General features: G+C 41.6%; 1 protein-coding gene across 1 annotated transcript in view; it reads right to left on the bottom strand.

The window, feature by feature from the left end:
• FMN2 (formin 2) overlaps positions 1–17,594 on the bottom strand; it is a 357,463-nt gene that overhangs the window by 176,178 nt on the left and 163,691 nt on the right. The window lies entirely within an intron of this gene.

Raw genomic sequence — 17,594 nt, 5'->3', positions numbered from 1 at the left:
ACGCACCGCACTGCGTGTGAAAGATCCACCATCTGCTGAACGTCTTCCGTAAACCAGCGCTGCAAAATGCCCTTTATTGGGCATAACGTACTTCACCTTCTTGCTTAGGTAAACATTTATGCTCTCGTAAAAGTGAGTCTCCCGGGAAATAGGACCCTAACTCTGATCACATTTTCCACTGCTTTCTAACACATGCTGTGAAAGGGGGACACTTAACTTCTATTTTGAATGCATGCATATACATTGCTCCAGAAGTACACAATCTATCAGAAATTCAAAGTGCCTTATGCTGAGAGAACTTCTACACAGGCAATGCTCATACTTTGTTCAGTGTAATTCCTCACAAACATGCCTGACTTCCAAAGAAACCCTGAAGAGAAAGCCTAAATTTGCCAACACAAAGATTACAATTGTGGTTTAAAAAAACATCTTAAAAACATTTTACTTAAACACGCACCTATGTAGCTTCCTCCGAAGAACATTAAGTTGTGAACGTACATGACTGAGAATATGAGGGCTTCATGCCAAGAAGTGACACATTACGGTAATGCCTTTCATTGTACCACAGACATGACTTCGACTAACAACTTCTGTCTCGTGACTATTTTGCCAAAAGCTTAAAAATACGAAAAATCAAAAGAATACACACAATCCTTATGTTCCTCTAAAAATAATTTTGTGGTTTCCTCACCTCAACATGTAGTTAATATGTACAAATACGTGATACACTAGTTTATATGTGTGTTAAGTCATATTTTGTCATTGGTTCAGTTAATGAAGGTTTTTCCTTCTTCTCTTTTGATGTATGTATTTGTGTGAGAGGATTAGTGTAATGTTTCATTACCAAGAATGAGAGATCAGTTGAATATGGGGAGGAGTTCCAAATACTCTGATTTTTCTGATGTGCTTTTAATGAACAGAAGTTCTTCTAAGTAAAATAGAAACTTTTCAAATACAAGATGGAACTGCCTCTGCTCTAATTCTTCCGCTCAGACTTGGAGCCTTAATACGTATCGGTAGCTGGTGAATGGTAAGGCCTCTGCTGGAGGGATCTTCCTCGTCCTGTCTGCTGTTCTGTCACCACATTGACCATTCTCTAGACTTCAGTAGTGACCACCCACTGCTCAGGGTCAACATCCAGTGACTACAGCTCTTCTGCAACCACGATGCCTCACAAATTTTGATTTAATTCAGCAAAATGCATCTATTCTTCTCTTCTCGTGGCTTATAAGAAATTTTTTTAATTAAAGAAATCTGTTTTCATGGTCAGACCTCCCTGACATCCCTTGATGACTGGCAATGTGTGCAAATAGCAAAACAGAGGGTGGGGCATCAGCATTTAGAAAAGCTTTAGACGGGAGCCATTGGTGGGAGAAGAGGTTTAATGTACGCTGGGCACCATGAATTTTCACTACAGTTTTCTTCCATCATATAATACAAGTTGCAAGTCTCTTTCCCACGACTAAACAAAAATTACAGTTCAAAATGAGAGTGCCCTATGAATAAAAGATGTTTCTTCAAGATTCCACCCAAAGAACTGAACTAATATTTAGAAACTCTATCCACATTCCCATACCTATTGGTTCAACTGACCAGGAGAAAGTTTTTCCACCATCATAATAATTCGCTAATGTCTTTTCCTTAGCTGTTCCTGTAGAGAAATAATCCCATGAAAAATGCAACCATTAAAGCAAAACAAAACAATGCAGACTTCAGATTTCACAATTCCCATACAAAAAGATTCTTTTGTATTTTTGTTTGTTCCTTACTTTCAAAGTGTACAGAGTCCAACTGTATCTGTGTAGGGGAAATGGTTGCTGGTAGCTAAAATGCTTTGCCAAAGCAATTAAAAATGCTCCCAACTGAAATCATGGACCTCATTGTTCAAGAAGAAGCAATTTCCTATTCCTAGAGTTCCCAGAGAATATCACATCTCGTCCACATTCTCCTCTCTTCTAACCGAGGAAAGAGGAGAGGAGGTGTATTCTTCCTCACTAGCCAGGCTACCGCAAAGGAAAACCCATCCTGTCTTGCAGAATTCCTTTCTGGCACAGAATGAAAGAGTTAGAGATCGAGACTAAAAGTTAACTCCCCAGACTACATCATATTTCAACAATGTAAGCCTTTTGTTAAGTATTCTGAAATTACTACTTGAGGGTATCACAGATGCTAGAAAACTGATGTCATTTCCTTGTGACACCCAGACCTTTTGCTATGTGCAGCAGATGATGGGAATCTTTCATTCCAGAGATTATGGCTGAGATAAGGACGATTGACAGTTGGTGCTCTCCTTACTAGTTTGCCCCTTTCTGCTGCAGTGAGACCAGGAGACCAAAATGTCTGTTTGCACGGTTCCAAGTTAAACTTAAAATAGGGCACTGAGCAGCGAACACTGTAACATACACATATTGTAATTGGAATTAGGGTTCAGAAAACAGCCAATGAGTGAATTTGATTTAGAAATAAAAATATAATTTGTCTCAAAAAGGCAAAGCGTGCTGTTTTAGAACTATTCTAAACATCTCCAACACTTCAAAACATACCAGAGTGTGTTCAGATTTAAATGAATATTTGGGTTTCACTGAAATGAACTCAATATTCTTAAATTTATGTTTTCTGCCAAACATCTCTATAATTCAGACGCCTTAACTCAGTTAAATAAAATAAGGTTAGCAGATCTACGTATTTAATACTGAGTGCGATGCAATCTTTTTTTTTTTTTAATGTATGAAAAGTTTATTGATGTGGCTTTCAAATTCAACATTGCAACTAACTGTTAGGAAACTATTCGTTGTTGAGTTTTGGTGCAGTGTTAACAATAATATCTACCATTATCTGAAAGACTAATAAATACTCCTCCTTTTCAGCTACATATCTGTGTGAAGACAGAGTTTCTTCATACATTTCAACCAAAACAACATATAACAACAGAATAAATGCAGAAGCAGATGAGACTCTGGCTGTCTATTAAACTAGATCATAAAGAGATTTTCAAAAATGAAAAACAATTTTGGTTGAAGCATATATAATCTTTATGAAACACATTTCCATTCTCCACTAATTAAAACTTTTTAAAGGAAGAAAGACCTAATAGAACTGCACTGAAATACAGTAGTCCAAGAGCATGGAGCTAATAGGTCTAAAACAGATTGATAATAAAATTTTGATTTTAAAATTAAGAATGCTGCGAATTAAAAGAAATTTGCTTCCAAAAGAAATATCAGCGTGGATACCATAAATTACTCAATATGTATTCTCTTCCAAATGGCTGTTATGACAAATTCTCAATGTTACCCAACAGTCCACTAAATAGTAATCAAATTTTCTGTTTGTATTTAGTTACTAATATTTTGTCTAGGGACATAAATATTTCAAATTTATCTTCACATGAGTGTTAGCAAGTCAAGAAAGCTGCTCCTGTTTATGTTCCTCTTTATGGAAGAAATAATTAATAGAACCAACGGCTTAGTGGAAATAATGTAAAAACACAATCTGATTTTAAACAGCTTCCAATTATCCATTTTCTTAGGGAACAAAGCTTGTTGAACAAATGAGGAAAAATAAACCTTGCATTCTGCCCTCTTTCTACATAGAACCACCAAAAATATATAATATGTTCAATATAAATATATTTCTCTTTGTTCTTCATTTTCCATTTGATCTAATTCCTAACCCATCCAGGATAGCCTAAGCAACATCACAGTGGATTCAAGTAGGATAGAATCCTGAAGGTGCTGTGAAAGCTCACGTGATTTCAGGAATCTGAGGACCATAACAGCCTCGGTATTGATTTCTCTTCTCCTCCATCGACACTTACTCCCATCATCAAGATGCTGATGAATCCCCTGCTTATCATCGGTCTGTACTTCTCTAACTCTTTTATTTTTTTATAATATTTTTTTATTATATTATGTTAGTCACCATACAGTACATCCCTGGTTTTTGATGTAAAGTTCGATGATTCATTAGTTGCGTATAACACCCAGTGCACCATGCAATACGTGCCCTCCTTACTACCCATCACCAGTCTATCCCATTCCCCCACCCCCTCCCCTCTGAAGCCCTCAGTTTGTTTCCCAGAGTCCATAGTCTCTCATGGTTCATTCCCCCTTCTGTTTACCCCCCCTTTCTTTATTCCTTTCTTCCCCTACCGATCTTCCTACTTCTTATGTTCCATAGATGAATGAAACCATATGATAATTCTCTTTCTCTGCTTGACTTATTTCACTTAGCATTATCTCCTCCAGTGCCATCCATGTTGCAGCAAATGTTGAGAATTCGTTCTTTTTGATAGCTGAGTAATATTCCATTGTATATATGGACCACAACTTCTTAATCCAGTCATCTGTTGAAGGGCATCTCAGCTCCTTCCACGATTTAGCTATTGTGGACAATGCTGCTATGAACATTGGGGTGCATATGGCCCTTCTCTTCACTACGTCTGTATCTTTGGGGTAAATACCCAGTAGTACAATGGCTGGATCATAGGGTAGCTCTATTTTTATCTTTTTAAGGGAACTCCACACTGTTTTCCAGAGTGGCTGTACCAACTTGCATTCCCACCAACAATGTAGGAGGGATCCCCTTTCTCCACATCCTCTCCAACAATTGTTGTTTCTTGCCTTGTCAATTTTTGCCATTCTAACTGGCATAAGGTGGTATCTCAGTGTGGTTTCAATTTGAATTTCCCTGATGGCTAATGATTTTGAACATTTTTTCATGTGTCTGTTAGCCATTTGTATGTCTTCATTGGAAAAGTGTCTGTTCATATCTTCTGCCCATTTTATGATTTGTTTATTTGTTTCTTGTGTATTGAGTTTGAGAAGTTCTTTGTAGATCTTGGATACCAGTCTTTTATCTGTAGTGTCATTTGCAAATATATTCTCCCATTCCGTGGGCTGCCTCTTAGCTTTTTTGATTGTTTCCTTGGCTGTGCAGAAGCTTTTTATCTTGATGAAGTCCCACAAGTTCATTTTTTCTTTTGTTTCTCTTGCCTTTAGAGATGTGTCATGAAAAAGTTGCTGTGGCCGATGTCGTAGAGGTTGCTGCCTATGTTCTCCTATATGATTTTGATGGATTCCTGTCTCATATCAAGGTCTTTCGTCCATTTGGAGTTTATCTTTGTGTACGGTGTGAGAGAGTGGTCAAGTTTCATTCTTTTGCATGTAGCTGTCCAATTTTCCCAGCACCATTGATTGAAGAGACTGTCTTTTTTCCACTAGATGTTTTTTCCTGCTTTATCAAAGATTAGTTGCCCAAAGAGCCGAGGGTCCATTTCTGGATTTTCTATTCTTGAACTTCTCTAACTCTGAACTTACGATTCTTAACGCCCAACACCTCTACTCACATGTCTAACAGGAATCTTAAAACATAACATGTCCCAGGTGGATCTTCTGATCTTCCCTTCTCAAACTGCCTTTCCTTCCATCTTCCTTGTCTCAGAAAATAACAAATACATCCTTGTATTAACTAAGGTCCAAAATCCTGAGTCCTCGCTCTTTCTGAGTCTACATGTAATCCATAAGCAAATCCTGTTGCCTCTACCTTCAAAAAATATTCCAAATCTGGCTACATCTCACCATCACTACTGCTATCACTCTGGGGGAAGCCACCATTGTCTTGTGTCTGAATTACTGTGACAGTTTTCTTCTGGTCCTCCTGCCCATCCCCCTTGACTCCTTCCTCCCTCTATCCCTTATTATCTATCCAAACACACCCCAAACGTCTCTTGCCCTTGATCACTCTCTCCAGAAACACTCAGCAACTTGCTGGTCCTTTAGTGTGCCAGGACACCAGCACCACATGGTCTCTGCCCTTGACTGCTTCTTCTCCCAACCATGCTCTTCCCTCTGACAGCATGGGGTTCACTTTCTCATTGAGGCTGTTCCTGACTGATCCCTTACCTCTCACTCTGTGCTGTTTCCATTTCCTGCTTTTGTGTTTTTCTTCCATGGCACTTACCATACCATTTGACAAACCATACATTTTGCCTTTTTTTTTTTAATGGTTTTCTTCCCTGCTGGAATGTAAGTTCCATATAGCCATGTGCTGCTGTTGCTGTTGTCTTGTTTTGTCTTTTTTGTTCTCATTTTTATACCCCAGTGCCAGGAATGGAGCTGGGCATAAAGAAAGTACTCAGTAAATATCTGAGTAAGTGAATAATTAAATAGGGGAAGAAATAAAGAAAGGAAGGAAATAAGACAGTAGGAATGAGTGAATCAAGATCCCCCTGATATAAATTAAATGTCAATCCTGACATCTTTATGGTAAGAACAGGGGCTAATGGTTATAACAATATAATTCATCACTCTAATACACTCTGACACTTATATGAAAACATGTTGCTAAAGTGATCATAGTCTTTGAGTGCATTCTCCTCCTTATCCCTTTAATTGGTACAGAAGTTGGGCATAGAGAGACACTACGCACTCTGTAGCTTTCTCTAGCAAAGCATATCTGAGCATCACCTAAATCATAGAACTGACAGAAGACAGGACAGGAAGTGATAATAGAAGGAATTTTAAAGCAAATCCTCCAGTATCCATCAAGTAACGTCTTTGCAGCTTTCATGACAGGCTTTCTCTCTCTGTGTTGCTTGATCCCGCCCCCACCCCCACACACCAGCACACACAGTAGGAATGAGTGCTCTAGCTGAAAGGAGCTACTAGAGGACAGTGCTGTAAACGGCAATGAGAGTCGCTAGCTGGTAGACTGGTGCTGTAGTGATGAACCATGAAGGACAAAAGTCATGCACCATTTTCTCCAGCTTAAGTCACTGATACAATTAGTACCATTTGAGAGTTCTTAGGAAGTACAGCACAGGGCTTCAGAGCCCAGACTCTGCAACAAGACCACCTGGGATTAAGCCACAGCCCAGCCATCTGCTGCTTGACTTTCTTTTGCCCCGTCTCAGATTCTTAACCCTAACGTGGGGATAATAACATTACCTACCTCATAGAGTTATTGCAAACCCTACGGCAATGACTTTATGTGCTGGCCAGTATTATTATTATCAGCAATTGTACAACCTTAACCTTAGAATCATAAATCTTAGAATTAAAAACTTGTAGATAATGTCTTTGAACATTATGTTCAATTTAGAGTTCTCTTCACAACAATGTAATTCGTAAGGACTTCAGACTGTCAGTGACGATGAAGAATCCTCTTAAATTTCACCATGTCCTTCAAGGAGGCTGCGCATATTCCACCGCGGCTCAAACCAGGGGAAAATCATGCCTTTACAATCCGTCATGGAAGTGACGAAGCCCATATGGGGAGTTGGGAATTGCGACTTTTCATTGCAAGGCCTTCTGTACTATTTGATTTCTTAATCACATGTAAATAATAATTGATTGAAACTGCCTAATAGATTTTACAACAAATTCAGAGGTATTTGGCTGAAAACTGCTACTGGGGAAGTAGAGATCTTATTGTACTCATTTGACTGTGAGGAAAGAGGTAAGATAGTCATCAGCATGAAATATCATTACTGCAGTCATGCTCAAAGATAACAGGCCATTACGTAACTTTTTAAGCCATTTTATCTGATGTCTTGGCAGACAGGACTGATTATATTTCTGATTATATTTCTAGAATGTACCTAGTAGGAATAGGACACAGGTGGCTCCTAAGGGAAATGTGGAAAGTGCCAATCCCTCCTTCCTCTCCTCATCTCTAGTACTCTCAGACCCTCACTTCATCTGAAAGGATAAAGAAAACCAGAACACATCTTGAGGGTGGCCACGTTGGGGTGCTGAAAATGCACGTGTCAAAACACACAGAATTTTCAAGAAGGCAATTTTAAAATATATACGGGACTCTAGTTATGGAAAGGGCTTCACCTTCCCCCCACCGCCCAAATAATAGTCCGAATCCCCACCCCTCTCAAGGATTATGCAAAAGGAATATTGCTGCAAAAACCGCACCTTCAACGCCTGGCGGATCAAGGGGCAAAGTTGGCGTGATTAATGACGCACTCACACTGAGTCACATGCCCCTTTCGGTCCCGGGTAATTCCTCTAACAATCACCCGAGGATTGTGAAGAGCAGATACAGGGGCAAACGTCCTGAGCTGAGCTGCAGTGGGCTATGTCTCTGGCCTCACAGAGCTTACAGGGGAGAGATGGGTGGGGGGCAAAAATAAACACGCAAGCACTTGATGCATAACCAGACACTAAGCAATGCAGGAAAGACTATCCACATCCAAAGCTCAACAGTTTCAGAACAGCCTCAAGTATTGTGTTTCTCCTTCCCATAAAAGCCTAATCAAAAAGCCCAACTGTGGAACAATGTCATAAAAAATATATAAGCTAAGTTCAACCCAGGTTTTTTCTGAGCCTGTAATAAAAGACTTATAATAATTCATTTTCCCTTGATTTAATACTCTCTGTGTGACTTAAAATGATTTAGGAGGTCTTTCTTTTTATAAAAAACTCTAGGTAATGAATTTATATTTTAAATTAAAACATATTCTGATATTAAATTTCTAAAAAGTAGGTTTTAATGAAAGTGGACCTATCTCACATGTACTTTTCTCCACGACAAGGCTACAGTTGATGAAAAGGTTACACAGCTCACTGGATGGAGCCCACTCTCGTCTCAAATTTCTAATTCTAAGTGACTTTACATTTCAATGAAAACCATTCACTAAACCTCCCAACAGCATTTACTAGATTTTTAATGTCTCAATGAATATAATAAACAGGTCTTAAAAGTCCATATCCCATGTGAAGAAAACACTTAAAATAAAGGTAAAAAAAAAGGGCATGAAGCAATTTCTAAGTGAGCCTTGTAAACTTGAGTTTCATAAAGAAACCAGACACTGGAAAACCTACTGGGAAAAAAAACATTGCCCACACCAAACCCAATTTTTGAGAATATTACAAAAATAAACAAATGATTATGGATAAACTTTCTTACGGTAATTAATAGGCAAGTGAAAAAGCTTGTGTCTCTAAGAATGAAGCCAGAAATGTTACGAAAAAGACCAGGAGTGTGTAATCTACAACTTGTTTGGTAGAAAATTTCATAAGAAAAACACTATTCAGTGGCAGCCCCACAGGGTAAAAGAACTGCTCTGCGTGTAGGCTATCAAAATACATGGGAAGAGTTACCACAAGTTCCCATAGTTCAAAAGGGTATTTCCAGATTTTTAAAGAAGTGTTTTTATATTTATACTCAGAGCTAGAAACTAGTTTAACTGTCCGTCTAATAATATGTCAAAGCAAGAAGCAGAAGCACCTGTCCATGTCTCCACTTCGACTCTTGCTCCTGACCAAGACCCATGGGAGCAACAAAGCCAAACCTCCTCCCCTGCTACCCTCCCAGCCTCTCAGAGCCAACAGCTGCACACGTGCAGTATGGCAAGCTCACAGCGCCCAGAGACCACGATTAAAAAACCACACAGTTAGGGGATGCTGCCCCACCTCTCAAATTTCCAAAACAAACTGCTCTCCTTGCAGGTAACGTGCAGTCCAAAGACGTGCTCACGCTCAACTTCTAGGGGCTGCTCGTGTAAATCATCCTCATCTGACCTCCATCCAGAAACCAGGGATGGACACCGCCCGGGGACTCAGTCCTGCAGTAATACTGACAGGAAACCCAAGCTGCAGAGCCACGGAAGCGGCCTCCATCCTGCGCCCCTTGAACTCGGACCCCCACTTCTCCCCTCTCCCTGCATTCCACCACCCGGTTGCTCGCGGCAAAGGCTTGGGGCAGAACCTGCAACGGAAGGAGGAACACAGAACCTTAACGCTCTCTCTCTTCACTGGTTGCCCAGCATGTGAGTTTCAACAACCTCCAAAGCCTATCACCACAACTCATTTCCTAAGAAATGCAGAAAGGCGAGGACAGAATGAATATCGACAATTTGTGTGTGTGTGTGTGTGTGTGTGTGTGTGTGTGTGTGTACAGGAAATACCTCATTTAACAGCCCTTTCTACTAACGAGGAAACGGAGCCATAGAGATAGGAAGAAAATTACCCGGGTCATCACTCAGCTAACCCTCAGCAGAACTGGGGTCCCCGTCTATCCTAGCAGGTGCCGCTAACAAATCTGGCAGACTGGGTGGTTTAAACAGGAATTTAGTGCACGCAGTTCTGGAGGCTGGAACTTGCAAGGACCCTCTTCCCAGTGTGCAGAGCCTGCAGCCTCTGCCCTCGTCTTAAGGATGTGAATCTTATCATGGGTGCCACCCTCCTGAGCTCCTCGACCTAATTATCTCCCAAAGGCCCCCGGGGTCCGCACAATCACACTGGGGATTAGGGCTTTCAACATAGGAACTGGGGTTTGGGGGGAGACAAAATAATATCTCAGCAGCAAGGCTCTGGAATCAGGCTCCTAATCAAAGCTAGTCTGCAGTTAAAAATGAAGGGAAAAGCCAGGAAGTATAGAGAAAAGGAATAAAGAAACATGCTTATAGCATGAGTGCAAAATGAAAGCCAGCATCCCCGAGGACCTAACTAGGGTGTACATCCCTATAAACTCTCTGAGCATCAGTAACCTAGAGAAAAAGGCACAGAAAATCCCACGCCCTATGTGCCACAAGCTTTTTACAAGTAATCTCGACCTGCTTTTGTTCATTGATAAGCTGAGCCCAACATGCTTTTTCTCTAACAAATCTGTTTAACTTTGCTTGGTTCAATCAAGAACAAGCAACTCCATTAATTAATAATTCCCTTTAAAATATTTTTCCTCCTTTAATTCACAGCTGTGGAAAAAATCCACTTCATTCTCTAAGGAACAGAATCAACAAGCAAACTGGGGAATTTGTATGAAATGACAAAAGAATTGATGAAATTTGCTAAATATATTTTCCAGTGCTTTAGTAACTCAAAAAAACCAAAACAACTGGTGGCCAGAAGTATCATGCCTTTCTGCCAGTTCTCTTTTTGCACATGTTGCATGTTCCCATTTTATTAGGAAACACAGGTCCTCATTCTGAAACAAGCTAATACACTGTAGAGGGCAGTGAACTGGGAGCCAATGGAACTGGACACCATTGTGGTCCTGTGAAGGTGAAGCCCTAGGCAGGCTTCATCTATAAGCCTCCATTCACTCCACTGCATAATGAAAATAACTCCCTTCTGAGACTGGACCACTTTACACAGCTCTAGGTTGACCTCACTTTAGGGAGCTTTGCTTTATTGACTCGGCAGATACTGCATTTTGGGCGTTTTTGTGTTTTGGGGGGGTTTGTTTTTTACAAATTGAAGGTTTGTGGCAACTTGCTTCGGGCAAATCTATGGGCACCACTTCTCCAACAGCATTTGCTCACTTCACGCCATTGTGTCACATTTTGGTGATTCTCGCAATACTTCAAACTTTTTCATTATTATTACACTTACTACGGTGATCCGTGCTCAGTGATTACGACCCACTGAAAACTCGGATGATGGTGAGTATTTTTTAGCCATAAAGTATTTTCTAATTAAGGTACATGATAAGGGAGCAGAAGGCTAGCTGAAGACCAAGCGTAGAGTGACACCCTGCCACCTCCCGCCGACCCCCTCCCCCACTCTTGTGGGGCATTCTTCTAGGAATCTCCCAACTAAATGTTAATTCCTTGCTAGAGGGGAAAACAACCTTCCCTTGACAATGGCAAGACCTCTGGTATCTTGTAGGTGGATCCTCTTTAGGATACGAAAGTTCTTTTGAAACCTCCTTTTTCCTTCCTTCCCCCAACTCTGGAGTATATAATCAGCCACTCCTCAAGACCCTGGTGCCACAGCGCTTTCTGCCCAAGTGTTCTGTCCCCGTGCTTTAATAAACCACCATTTTGCACCGAAGTAGTCTCAAGGATTCTTTCTGAATGGCTGGCTCTGTCCTCAGCCCACCAAACCTCTCCTATATTCTATACCACATCAGTATATACACGATTTTTTAAGATACAACGCTACTGTGCACTTAATAGACTATAGTATAATGTAAACATAAATTTTATTTGCACTGGAAACCAAAACATTCATTTAACTCAGCTTATTTCGATATTTGCCTCACTGCAGGGGTCTGGAAGCGAACCCACAGTATATCTGAGGTAAGCCTGTATTGGCAAATAATAGAAGGAAGGGAGCTGGGGGAGAGGTAAAAATTCAAGCCAATATTTAATTCCATCTCTTCAGATAGTAATAAAAAGATCTGATTATGAAAGAGTGTGTGTCCTGCCAACCTAGGTGATTTCTTCGTACACACTGATCAGGATAAGGCTTCCAACAACTCTGAGCCCTTCCGAAGGAGGTCAGTGACAGAAGACCGAAAGAACAGCAGCGTGATGCAGGGTCAGTGATTAGCAGACAGACTTCAGTGGAATTGCTTATTTATTTGAGAGAGAGAGAGAGCACGAGCGGGAAGGGCACAGGTAGAGGGGGAGAGAATCTCAGGCTGACTCTGCGATGGACGCAGAGAGCAGCACAGGGCTTGATCACATGACTCTGCGATCACGACCTGAGCAGAGAAACCAGGCGTGGGAAGCTTAACAGACTGTGCCACCGAGGCGCCCCTGGAATTTCTGATTTAAACCTAAAAGCAGGTCATTGTCCTTGTAAGGTATCGTTAACTGCAATTTTAAAAGAGCATTAGAAAAAGCAGTCATTAGGTTTAGAGACCAAAGAATAAAAATAAGCATGATTTTATTGACCAGGTAGTTTACATAATTATTTTATTTCATGTCAAGACACATGATTTTGACAAATCATGATGAAAAGATAGAAATTTCAACAAGGGCATAAACTGGTACTGTTGCCCATGGGCTCACAATACTAGTTGGCTTTAGACAGGACAGACATTAAAAGGAAGAAAGGAACGAGGCCGGGACTCCCAGGGGGCTCAGTATGTTGAGCATCTGCCTTCGGCTGGGGTCCTGAACCCAGAGCCCTGGGATCGCGTCCTGCACTGGGTCCCTGCTCAGCAGGGAGCCTGCTTCTCCCTTTGCCTGCCACTTCCCCTGTTTGTGCGCGCTCTCTCTCTCTCTCTGATAAATAAATAAATAAATAAATAAATAAATAAATAAATGCTTTAAAAAAAAGAAAGGATGGATGGATGCATGGATGGAAGGAAGGAAGGAGGAAAGGAAGGAAGGAAGGAAGGCCATTAACACTTTGGGCTGGACAATCCTGGAAGGTAAGCAACACTGATTTCTATGGGTGATATCATTAAATACATCTACGGTATCTCTTGCTACAGTATCTTGAATCTACTTGAAAACATGTATACTGAGGGAATGTAATAGCCTACATGAGCCAGTTAAAGCTTCAACTTTAGGGGCAGTCAGCTGTTCTATACCTACTCCCCACGGATGCTCGGCCAGTACCGTGTAAGAAAGGCCACACTTCCTCCATGTCTTTCATCAGTGTTCTGGAGTTTCTAGAGCACAGAGCCTTTGCCTCTTTGGTGAGGTTTATTCCTAGGTATCTTATGGTTTTTGGTGCAATTGTAAAGGGGATCGATTCCTTAATTTCTCTTTCTTCTGTCTCATTGTTGGTGTATAGAAATGCAGCTGATTTCTGTGCATTGATTTTATGTCTTGCTACGTTGCTGAATTCCTGATCGTACGGGAAGGGAGTGAAAACCGAATGGGAAGTCATCAGAGAGGGAGAAAAGCCATGAGAGACTCTTGACTATAGGAAACAAACTGAGGGCTGCTGGAGGGGAGCTGGGTGGGGGGGAGGGGGTAATTCGGTGACGGGCACTAAGGAGGGCACGTGTGTGATGGGCACTGGGTGTTATACACAACTGATAAGTTATAGAACATTACAGCTGAAACTAATGGTGTCCTATATGTTGGCTAATTGAATCTAAATTCTAGAAAAAGAAAGGCCATCCTTCAGAGGCAGTTATTACAAATTACTAGATCATTAACTGAGGCTTTGTTAATTAGCATTCTAATATGTGAAGTAGGCATTTCCTGGTGAAACTAAAAGGATACAGGACATGTGGGTAGCTAAAATCTCTTAGAGATGCTCCACTCCACCTCTGTCCACGACAGAGCATGAAAACTTAGAGGAGTCTACAGCCTGCATCCTTCAGGGAGCTGACAGAAGCTAAGTCCCTAACTGGTCCTGGGTCCAGCTCCCTTAGGTTTCTAGTCGCCAGCTACAGACCATAAAGGTAACAGATTCCTGCCTCTGTGCTGTGTTTGCATCCAACCAGAATATACCTTTCAGACAAGATACTGATGCAAGTACCGACAGGACAGCACTCTAGACAACCTCAGGTTTACAAAGCAGGCTTTTCGAGCTGTTTAATTCCCCGGCCAATAAATAGTTGTTATATATATGCATATATATATATGAGAATTATATAAGAAACTTGTTTCCATTTGGTCTGACAGTAGAGTTACCATACCCCTGGTGTGCCTGCAAAACTTCCACTTTGCACTTGCTGGCTGGGCAATATTAGTCACAGCACCCCTTCCACTCTCAAAGGCATCACAGTTTGGATGATGAATTACGTGAATATTCTACCTAGTAGTGAGACTGCAGGGAAGGAAACTTAGCCTTAAGAAATTTCAAACTGCTGGGGCACCTGGGTGGCACAGCGGTTAAGCGTCTGCCTTCGGCTCAGGGCGTGATCCCGGCGTTCTGGGATCGAGCCCCACATCAGGCTCCTCTGCTATGAGCCTGCTTCTTCCTCTCCCTCTCCCCCTGCTTGTGTTCCCTCTCTCGCTGGCTGTCTCTATCTCTGTCGAATAAATAAATGAAATCTTTAAAAAAAAAAAAAAAAAAAAGAAATTTCAAACTGCTTTGCAGCTACTATTTTCTACCAAAATTGTCCTGGAGCTGTGACTACCACATTGACTCCCGAAATACAGACGGAATGCTGTAAAGAAACTTCAATCTCTTTTCACAAAACTCAACAACAGAGGTGTAGGATACTCTCATAATGAAAATAATAGGCTAGATGATTTGAATCAAGCCTCCCATTGAGAGTAATTTAAAATGAGGGATAAAGTGTATTTATCAAATATCTGAAAAGCATCAAAAAACAACCAAGATAGGAATTACTATGCCAAACAAGAGAGAATGCAGAAACATGAGCCAGTTCAGAAACTGGTTCAGCCCTATCCCAACAAGCCCGAACTTTCTATTCACAGTCTGAGGGAGCCAAAGGCCAATCATTAAACCTCAGTCCACCCAAAGTACAGATGCTAGACTTACGACAAACTGAACTCAAGGGGCTCTGCACCCAGGGAAGTCGACTCCGGCAGGGGTGAGCAGTTGGCCTTGCCTCAGCGGATCCCTAGAGCTTGAGTTAAGGAGCTCCTAAAGCCATGATGACCCTAAGCTCTAGCACGCTAGGTCAATCATTTCTGGAAAGCACCTTTGTCCTAGACTTCGTTATTCTAAACCATCGGAGTGTTTTTGTTCTGTTTTGTTTTCCAGAGGTCACACACCACAGTTTCACCCTTCCCAGTGGAAAACTGATAATTCACAGGATAGTGTGGAAGCTGCCAGACACATTTACAACTGCCTTGGAGCAGCGCGGGTCCTCACGGCAACCGTCGTCTTGCACATGCACCCACGCACTGAACTGTCTGGGACGGCCTCACTTGGACTGCCACGTTAGGAAACCTCGTCAAGGACCCGATCCTTTCTTCCCTCTCTGCCCTGTGACTCTGTGTGACGCCGAGGACCCTGCATGTGCTGTTGTAGAAAATGACCTTGAAGTCTGAGCGGGTGTGGTGTTCAGCGGACATGGTGGCAAGACCACGATTTGACTTTGGCACCTCTAATCCAACCCTTGAAGTCTGAGCGGGTGTGGTGTTCAGCAGGTGTGGTGTTCAGCGGACATGGTGGCAAGACCGTGATTTGACTTTGGCACCTCTAATCCAACCCTTGACGTCTGAGCGGGTGTGGTGTTCAGCGGACATGGTGGCAAGACCGCGATTTGATTTTGGCACCTCTAATCCAACCCTTGACGTCTGAGCGGGTGTGGTGTTCAGCGAACATGGTGGCAAGACCGCGATTTGACTTTGGCACCTCTAATCCAACCCTTCCACACTGAATACTCTAATGTGGCACCTTAAAAATAGAAACATTACAAAGTAAACACACCCCTAACCTTTTCTAGAGTTTTGGTGAGGGAAAAGGGAAAAATAGAAAAAAAAATTCCCACTGTTCTACAGTGTTCCATATACTTGTTTTCCAGACACCAATGCTGGTTGTAGCAGAAGCACACCCTTGAACAAAGCAGCTCACATGAATGAAAAGAACAGGTCTAGAGAGGGCAGAGGGTGGGGCCCGAGTTTAGTCTGTTCCACCAACGTGCTTTGCGACCTTGAAAAAGAAACCGACCCCCCAAAAGGTCTTAGTGAGCCCTACAAGATGACAGTGGAGATCTGGATAAATTCTGCGGCTGCTTCTACAACCAAAATCAACGCTGTTTATGCTTCTGTGGATTCCTCAGGGCAGGCGTATCCTGATAGAAGTCAAGTTTATTCTAGAGGCCGCAAGCAATTCACACGTGCAAATCATGGTTCCAGACAACGGACTGAGCCGGAACGGACTTGACTCACAGAAAGGCCTACCCCTTGCTCCTTCAGACTTAGATTTTCAGGCGGCCGTGTTTTAGAAGACCGTGTACAGGGTTTCAAAGTGACTCAAGCAATCACGTCGCATCCTAATAGGAGAAAGTTGATGCATAATTCTGTGACCCTTCAACTACTGACGTCCAGGCCACATTCTTGTCAGCTTTGCATGTTAAGCTAGCAAGTTTTCAATGAACTCTCACTGGCTTTATCACAGACACAGATGTTAGGCGGACTCCTTTGTTCATAAGGTTCTCATTATTAACTCCGCCCGGGCTGAACATTTCACTGAAGGAAAGGACCATATCATTATTTTCAGATTTCATTCTATGACTTAACAGGGCTACATCCGCCAGCTTCGCAAACGCCAAGCACTTCTCGGCGCCAGCCTTGGCGTCCTCTTCTATGACTACTACCCCCAGTGCTTCACTTTGAGGAAGTCTCCTCACCATCAAAACAGTTTAATAAAAACTTAAATTATGATTAAGAGTTACTCATCAATTGACAGAGCATTCCAGGCTGCTGCTATTTATGAATTATTCCACACAGTATTTTAAGGCTGACAAATAGAATCCACACTCATAAAGGGGTAAGCTAGAAAGCCGGTTAAATGTTCTCATGATTTATAAAGTCTGTGTTATACTTGAAACCATATTTCTTTAATAGGTAAACTGGCATTCCATTGGATAATTCAATCTGCTTTAAATCTGTTCTAAGGCTCTGGACAGCTCATGGGACGTTCTGAATATAAATATATTTCCTCTATTCACCTTTGGGCAATACCTCTCAGCATAAATGTGATAGGAAGATACGGCATAGGAATGCCTGTTAATTATAGGGTGGATTTCAAGTATTTAAAATATTGACACTAAAGCCACTTAGAAAACGTTAAAATCAGCCTAACTCTAAACATAGAGAGTATTTAATAAGCCTGGTTAAAGATATAAATTAAAACAACATAAAAGAAATAACAAAAGGCCCTGATACTACTGCTTCCATGTGTCTGAATCACCAACAATAATAGAAGTGGGCAAGAATCATTTGAAACTATCTTTGATGGTTATTAGAAAAA

Source organism: Ursus maritimus, unplaced genomic scaffold (assembly GCF_017311325.1).
Source record: "Ursus maritimus isolate PB19 unplaced genomic scaffold, ASM1731132v1 scaffold_2, whole genome shotgun sequence".
Classification (NCBI taxonomy): domain Eukaryota; kingdom Metazoa; phylum Chordata; class Mammalia; order Carnivora; family Ursidae; genus Ursus; species Ursus maritimus.
Note: the sequence above shows the minus strand (reverse complement) of the source record. Positions and strands in the feature narration are given on the sequence as shown.